This window comes from Lepus europaeus, chromosome Y, assembly GCF_033115175.1.
Source record: "Lepus europaeus isolate LE1 chromosome Y, mLepTim1.pri, whole genome shotgun sequence".
In the NCBI taxonomy this organism is placed as follows: Eukaryota; Metazoa; Chordata; class Mammalia; order Lagomorpha; family Leporidae; genus Lepus; species Lepus europaeus.
This window is the reverse complement of record NC_084851.1, coordinates 7,098,094-7,107,090: the sequence shown is the minus strand read 5'-3', so window position 1 is coordinate 7,107,090 and position 8,997 is coordinate 7,098,094. Positions and strand designations below refer to the sequence as shown.

Sequence of the window (8,997 nt, the reverse complement as noted above, 5' to 3'; positions counted from 1 at the left end):
ATTCTTCAGCTTAATGTGATGTACTGCATTTATTTATTTGCATATGTTGAAACATTCCTGCATACCAGAGATAAATCCCACTTGGTCCAGGTGAATGATGATTCTGATGTGTTTTTGGATTCGATTAGCTTACCTTTTATAGAAGATTTCTGTATCTGTGTTTATCAGGAATATTGGCTTATCTTTTTCTTGTTTTTGACTTAAGGTGATGTTGGTTTCATGGTAGAAATTTGGGAGGATTCCTTCCCTTTCAGTTGTTGTAGAAGTTTCAGAATTAGAATTAGAATTAGAATTAGAATTAGAATTAGAATTAGAATTAGAATTAGAATTAGAATTAGTTCTTCTTTAAAAGTCTTGTGGATTCTACAGTGAAGCCATCTGGTCCTGGGCTTTTCTTTGTTGGGAGGGTCTTTATTACTGATTCAGTATCCATCTTGCTTATTGGCCTGTTTAAGTTTCTGTGTCTTTGTAACTCAATTTTGATAGATTGTATGCTTCTAGAGATCTATGCATTTCTTGTAGATTTTTCCAAACTGTTGGCATATAGCTGTTTGCAGTAATTCCTGATGATTCTTTTTATTCCTGTGGTCCCTGTTGTAACATTTTTTTCCTTTTTTAAAAGATTTTTTTATTTACTTGAAAGTAAGAATTACACAGAGAAAGAAGGAGAAGCAGAGATAAAGAGAAGCCTTCCATTGCTGGTTCACTCTCCAGTTGGCTGTAATGGCTGGAGTTTTGTTGATCTGAATCCAGGAGCCAGGAAAGTGTTATGAGTCTCTCATGCAGGTGGAGGGGCCCAAGGACTTGGGCCACCTTCTACTGCTTTCCCAGGACACAGTGAAAAGCTGGATCATAAGTGGAGCATCTGGGTCTTAAACCAGTACCCCTATGGGATGCCAGCACTTCAGGCAGTGTCTTTATCCACTGTGCCACAGACTGGTCCCAACATCATTTTTTTCATCTCTGATTTTGTTAATTTTGGTCTTCTCCCTTGTTTGTTTAGGTAAACCAGAGATGTATGAATTTTACTTATTTTTCAAAACACTATTTCTTCATTTCATCGATTTTTTTGCAGTATTACATAATGACCAAATATCTCTCTTTTGAGTTTCTTTATTCTTTTTAAAGATTTATTTATTTATTTGAAAGTCAGAGTTACACAAAGAGAGAAGGAGAGGCAGAGAAAGAGGTCTTCCATCTCCTGGTTCACTCCCCATTGGCAGCAATGGCTGGAGCTGCGCCAATCTGAAACCAGGAGCAGGAACATCTTCTGGGTCTCCTATATGGGTGCAGGAGCTCAAGGACTTGGGCCATCTTCTACTATTTTCCAAGGCCATAGCAGAGAGCTGGATCAGAAGAGGAGCAGTCAGGACATGAACCAGCACCTACATGGGATGCTGGCGCTGCAGGCAGTGGCCTTACCAGCTATGCCACAGCACTGGACCCAACAGTTTCTGTCTTAAAGTCTATTATCTTTGGCTTAGTGCCCACACAACTGGACACATGCCAAGTAGGGCTCCAGAGACTCACTGCTGGCAGACCATTGGGCTGAGGGCAAACACTCTTCCTCCCTTCCACTTCCGACATGCTGCTAGCTTAGTGTGTGTATGTGCAGTAACACCATGTCTGCTCCACTGTTAGCCATTGTGCCTTGTGCCCAGAAGGCTGCCACTGTGGTAATTTTCCTTCATGGATTGGGAGATACTGGGAATGGATGGGCGGAAGCCTTTGCAGGTGTCACAAGTTCACATACCAAATGTATCAGCTTGCATACACCTGTTATGCCTGTTACATTACATATAAACATGGATATGCCTTCTTGGTTTGATAATATTGGACATTGATCAGACTCACAGGAGGATGAATCTGGAATTAAACAGGCAGCAGAAAATGTAAAGGCTTTGATAGATCAAGCAGTGACAAGTGTCATCCCCTCTAACAGAATTATTTTGGAAGTAATTTCTCAGGGAACAACTTCGTATTTATATACTGCTGTTACCACATAGCAGAAACTGGAGGGTGTCACTGCACTCAGTTGCTGGCTTCCACTTCGGACTTCATTTACAAGGGGTGCTAACAGGGATATTTCTATTCTCCAGTGCCATGGAGATTGCAACCCTTAGGTCCACTAATGTTTGGTTTTCTTACTATGGAAAAACTAAACACATTGCTAAATCTAGCCAGTGTAACCTTTAAGACCTATGAAGGCATGAGGCACAGTTCCTGTCAGCAGGAAATGATGGATGTCAGGCAATTCATTGATAAAATCCTACCTCTGATTGATTTGAGTCATTAAGAAACCTTGTGTAGCAGTACACCAGTATCATTGTTGTACAGTGTAATGCTTTTCCTGTGCTCAGCCTTGAAACTTCTATTTGCACTGTTAAAATGTTTCACAATTACACACCTATGACAATGACTAAATAATGTCTCCTCATAGGAAATACATATTTCAGTTTCTACACATGTATTTGTAAAATATGATCCAAAATATACTTTTATTAATATAGGTGAAGCATCTAGCTTCTTTTTCTTAACTGGAATTTAGCAAAATAATAATGTATTTCAGTCAGATTTTTTATTACATTATTTGAAATTTAACAGTATGCTTAAGGAAAATTTATGTAGGTGTGAATGAGCAGTTAAGATATAAGAAATTTTAGCATAGTGTGACTTAGTCTATAAATTTGTTCAAAAGTTGCTTAGTCATCATGCACTCTCTGGTATCTTTACATATGCACTCATGTGTGATGATTGTAATACCTAAGAGGGAGAAGGTATTACATTATTCCTAATAATAGAGATATGCTTTTATGTGTCAGTAAGGAGTAATATTGCTCTTGAAGTAATGACCTTTTTATTTGGGGGCCAGACTTTTCCCTGATATCAAGAAAAAAAAAACAATATTTTTTTCCTAATTGTCCTTCATAGCATACCAAATACTGCTTTCCTGCCATAGAATCTACTGTCAACAATGCTGTAATTTGACATTATGAATCATAGACATATGGTATTGAAAATCTATTTGCACTTTAAGAGAAAATAACCACTACTTAAACCTTTCTGTATAATATTTCAAATAACCTTACATTAGTCTAAACTTAGACCTGTTAAGTGATTAGAATCTTCAATCCAGGTAATAAGTCATTCTGTGATTTTATTTTTCTATATATAATTCAAAGAATAATTAGGTCCTATTCTAGTATATTCTGAAGTAGTTGAGACCAATCTTAAAAACTAATTTCTGAGATAATTTCACCTCCTGGTAGCATAGTTTGTTTTCTGTACATTTGTTTCAAACCAGATACTGTAGGAAATGATCAGCCCATTCAAGAAATGTTTTTATGTACTAGTAAACTTAGGTTTTCATTTTGTCAAATGATTTTAATGATTAGTTTTCTGTGCAGACATAGAAACAGCAATCACTCAATTTTATATAGTCAAAACTCCAGATTACTGACAAAATGATTGAAAACAAGTTTATGGATAATAAACATTAATTAGAACCATGTTCTGTGGTATAGTTACCACAGTTTAATATGTAGCAAAAATGGATGCTTAACATTTCTGAGGCATGTTAATTTTTCTGCTGTATACCAACTGAGCAAATGATGTTAAGAATGTATCTTTAGGCCGGCGCCGTGGCTTAACAGGCTAATCCTCTGCCTTGCAGCGTCAGCACATCGGGTTCTAATCCCGGTTGGGGCGCTGGATTCTATCCAGGTTGCCCCTCTTCCAGGCCAGCTCTCTGCTATGGCCCGGGAAGCCAGTGGAGGTTGGCCCAAGTGCTTGGGCCCTGCACCCACATGGGAGACCAGGAGAAGCACCTGGCTCCTGGCTTCAGATCAGTGAGATGCGCTGGCTGCAGCGGCCATTGGAGGGTGAACCAACAGCAAAAAGAAAGACCTTTCTCTCTGTCTCTCTCTCTCTCACTATCCTCTCTGCCTGTCAAAAAAAAAAAGAATGTATCTTTATAAATGAGTGCTAATTGGTAATGAAAATAATTTAGTAATAGACTATAGAGGATATTAATAATGAAGCCATATGTTTAGGTCTGGTTTGAAAACCTTTTACTGAGTCATTTTGCTTTGCCTTAAAGAACAAAATCTTCTGTTTCAGTTATATAAATCAGCAAGATCTTATTTATGGCAAGAAATATTCTGTTGAAATGTGCTGTAATGTGGGAAATGTAAATGTTTTCCACAGTTTCTATTTATGTGAAATAAAATTTAATTCTGAAAAAAGTATATTTTGTCTATTATTAGGATAGGTGCTCCTGTCTATTTTTTATTCCCATTATCATAGAATATTTTTTCCATTCTATCACTTTTAATCTGTGTATATCTTTGTTGGTGTGGTGTGTTTCTTGTATGCAACATATAAATGAGTCTTTGTTTTTAATCCATTCAACTAGTCTGTATCTTATTTGGAGAGTTTATTCCACTTACATTCAAGATTGTTATTGATGAGTAATGACTTGTTCTTGCCATTTTTTCCACAAATACTCATACTGGTTTTTTTTTAATTTTTTTAAATTTTTTTTGACAGGCAGAGTGGATATTGAGAGAGAGACAGAGAGAAAGGTCTTCCTTTTGCCGTTGGTTCACCCTCCAATGGCCGCCGCATTGTTAGGTTTTCTGCCTCCCATTATTTTATGATGCTGATTATCTTTCTCTGCTTCTGTGTTATGTGCAGTTTTAAGTATCACTTGTAAGGCAACATGTTTTTAAATTTTTGTGTTTTTTTTGGAAAGTATTAACCTTCATTTATAAATGAGAGCTGAGCTAAGTACAGTATTCTATCCCTATGGTTTTGTTTTTCTTTAAGGATTTGGACTATGTCTCTCCTTTCTATCCTTTTCTGTAGGATTTTTGATGAGAAACCTGCTATCAATCTGGAGCTCCTTTAAAGATAATCTGGCATTTCTGTTTTGTGCTTTTGTTTTTAATTTGACTGGCAGATTTGAGACAGTGAGAGAGAGAGAGAGAGACAGAGAGAAAGGTCTTCCCTCTGTTGGTTCACTCCTCAAATGGCTGTCACAGCATGCTGTGACAATCCGAAGCCAGGAGCCAGGTCCTTCCTCCTGGTCTCCCATGTGGGTACAGGGGCCCAAGCACCTGGGCCATCTTCCACTGTCTTCCCAGGCCACAGCAGAGAGCTGGACTGAAAGAGGAGCGACCGGGACAACCAGTGCCCCAACTGGGACTAGAACCCAGAGTACCGGTGCTGTAGGCAAAGGATTAGCCTAGTGAGCCCTGGCACCAGCCTGTAATTGCAAGTTAGAAGTCACTAATCCAGCATTTTATATGCTTCCATTGTGAAGATTGGTAAGTGCTTTTCTATTATTACACAGGGAAACAGCTTTATTTGACTCCTGTATTTGTATTTGTTCTAATAGACAGCCTAGTTATTGGCCTTGAACTTGTTTAGTCTTGGTTTTCAGCTTTTCTAAAGTAGACCTGAATAAATGTAAGGTTTTCCATTAGGCATTATTAAATTTGAAGGTCTGAAACTCCAATATTTCAATCCCCTTAACATCAAACCAGGGCTATTTAACATACTTTTTGATATGATGGTCTAAAATTAGCATTAGGGGGGTCATCACTGTGGCATAGCCAGTAACTGCAGCCTGCAGTGCCAGCATCCCATATGGGTACTGCTTTGAATTTCAGCTGCTCCACTTCCAATCCAGCTCCCTGCTATGGCTTGGCAAAGCATTAGAAGATGGCCAAAGTCCTTGGGCCACTGCACCTGCATGGGAGACCCAGAAGAAGTTCCTGGCTCCTGCCTTCAGATTGGCATAGCTCCAGCCATTTCAGCCAGCTGGGAGTAAACCAGCAGAGGGGAGACTTTTCTCTCTATGCCTCTTCTTCTTTTGTATGTAACTCTGGCTTTCAAGTAAATTAATTGATTTTTAAAATCCTTTAAAAATAAAATAAAATAAGGATTACTGCAGTGTGTGATTCTTAATTATAAAGTACAGCGTTTGAGTGTTTCACTTACATGACTATGATGTTAATAATATATTAACAATGTTTTACTTGGGTTAGAACTTAGATAAACTTCAAACCAAATAATCTGAAATATATTTTTACATTCCACCCCAGGATCAGCTACTCTCTGGTGAACCTCATGTAGTTTCACTCCATCGATGCTCAGTCTATCTCACCCTCAAGGGCTTGTGGGGACTTTACATATCCAGCTCTCAAGTTTTCATCTGTTCAGTTACATTTATTCCAGTTTCTTCTTTGGAAAGTTCTTGCTGTCCTCAGATATGGTGACTACTGCATCTCAATAGCAGCAGGTATTGACTGTAATCCAGCTCATTGTATTGTTGAAAGGTAATTTTTCCCAGCAAGAACACATACAACTATAGTGACTGCTTGTCAAATTTTCTTTTCTTGGTGATCTCAATGTTTTATTGCCTGATATTCACCTGACATCTTCTCACAAGCTTTCAAACACTCCTCAATGCTTTTGCTGTTTTTTAGTGCCAAGAGATTTTAACTAGGTATTGAAAGTAAAATTACCTAATTGTATTTCTACATTCATGTTTTTGGCCCACTGAGAATATATCCTGATATTTCATATGACAAAAATGCATTTTAGTAACTCATTTTGATATAATTTCTAATTTTGGAAGTCTATCCATTTTCAGATTGATTTGAAAGGCAGAACAATAGAGATAGGGAGAGGTGGAGAGATTTTACTTCTACTTGCTCACTGCCCAAATAGCTACAACATCCATGTCTGGGCCAGGCTGAAGCCAGGAGCCAGATATTACATCCTGGTCTCCTACATTGGTGGCAGAGGCCAAGTAATTGGGTTACCTCCCACTGCTTTCTCAGGCACATTATCAAGACACTATATTGGAAGCAGAACAATCAGAACTTGGAGAGGCATTCCAGTGAAGAATACTGCTACCACGAACAGATGCATAACCTGGTGTGGCACAATGCCAGACCTTCTTATAAAGTTAAGATTCAGTTATGTGGAAGCCAAAGTAAGAGAGAGCAAGCTATCACTTTTATTAGTTTTACCTAAATAGTTGCTTATCACAGAATAATATAATACAAATATTTCTATTACTTATTTCTCTATTTTTACATTTTATATAACTCACAAAATAGTGATTGTATAAAAATTCACAGCAAGTTACCAAAGCATACAATTTCCAAAGCTGTTTTGTTACATTCAGTTTCCAAAGGATGCCCTCATCTCAATAGTTAAAATGCAGACATTATGTGGTATTTCATTACCTTTGGTAAAAACTATCCTCATTATTTTGTCTACTTTATGCACAATCTGCTAGTACTAGAATGTCAGAAAAGATTAAGGCTGGAACAACAAGAGGCAGATATTGCCAGGAAGCAATGTCAGCCTTGGGTCACACTCTCACTTTAGTGTCATCTGTCTACACAGACGGGCAAGGTGAGAGCTCAGGGGCCTCCATCCTGGTGTCTATAGATGCTCTCAGTTAGGCAAGAAGCAAATTTGTGCGGGTAAAGTGGAAACAGAGGCCATCTCTAAGGAACCCAAGTGGCTGTGCTGTGGTGTGGTTGGACCAGTGACACAAACAAAAGAGCCAGTATGGGTGCTGATGCTGTGGCATAGTGGGTAAGGCTACTGCCTGCAGTGCTGGCATCCCATATGGGCACCGGTTTGAATCCTGGATGCTCCACTTCCAATCCATTTATCTTCTATGGACTGGGAAACCAGTAGAAAATGCCCCAAGTCCTTGGACCCCTGAATCCATGTGGGAGGCCTCTGGAAGAAGCTTCTGGCTCCTGGCTTTGGAATGGCACAGCTCTGTCCATTGTGGCCAATTGGGGAGTGGAGGTAAACCCTGTTGATACACCCATTCAGGCCTAACTGTGGCCATTAACAAACTTCACACAAAGAAGTCTAATGACCCTCCAGTTTGTTGGAGATGTCAGGAAATAGGACACCTACAGTGAAACTGCCCAAATACTGACACATGGGGCAAGCCCAAAACTCTGTGTCCCAGATGTAAAAAACACTTCCATTGGACACCTGGAACAAGCCCGAGTTCTACACCAAAAATTTCATATGTCAGCAAGAAACATAAAACTGCTTTTCCTAGAGCTAACAATGAACCAATGCAAACATCTAGGCACCCTCGCAAGAATTGTGCACCCCTCACCCTGTTAGGCCGACTGCAACAAGCAGGAGTGAACATGTGAGGCCTTGATCCTAATAAGCTCTGGCAAGTGGACATCACGCACATTAACTCATTTGTTAAACTTAACTTTGCCCATGTGGTGGTAGAAACTTATTCAAAGGCTGTATTTGCAACAGCCCAATCTGGAGAAAAGGCTAGTAATGTGATAAAGGTGGTTAAATCAGCCATGCTGGTCCTTGGTGTCCCCTGGACCATAAAGACTGACAACAAGCCAGAGTATACATCACAGGAATTTAATTCCTTCCTGAAATCCTGGAGCATACAGTCTGCCACAGGTATACTATACAACCCATAGGGACAGGCAATCATTGAAAGAACTCATAGGACAATTAAAGATTTCTTACAAAGACAGAAAAACAATAATATGCCCCCAGACCCACAGCTTGCTTTGATTGAGGTCCTTTTCACTATCAATTTTCTCACTTTTGATTCCCAAGTGATAAGCCCGGCTTATAAACACTGGGGATCCTTTCCATCCCAGACCCCAGCCACTATGGTTAGGTGGAAAGACCCCCTGACAGGAGAATGGAAAGGACCACACCTCCTGCTAACCAAGGATTGAGGATATGCTTGTGTCTTTCCAGAGAATGTGGGACAGCCTATTTGAGTACCAGCCAGAAACATCAAGCCTGCAACTGACAGCCAACCAGAACCAGCTGAACAAGACTGAGAGTCTGCCTTGTTAGCAGATTCACCTGCCCTATCATCCTACCCTGAGAAATTGCCCATAGCCACATCTGTTACTCTTTTATACCCCACTAGCTCTGGTCAGCCACTCAAACGGCCCACAGCCT

General features: G+C 39.5%; 1 pseudogene; it reads left to right on the top strand.

The window, feature by feature from the left end:
- The first annotated feature begins 1,607 nt into the window (after positions 1 to 1,607).
- On the top strand, positions 1,608 to 2,296 carry LOC133754057 (acyl-protein thioesterase 1-like; annotated as a pseudogene).
- The last annotated feature ends 6,701 nt before the right edge of the window (positions 2,297 to 8,997 follow it).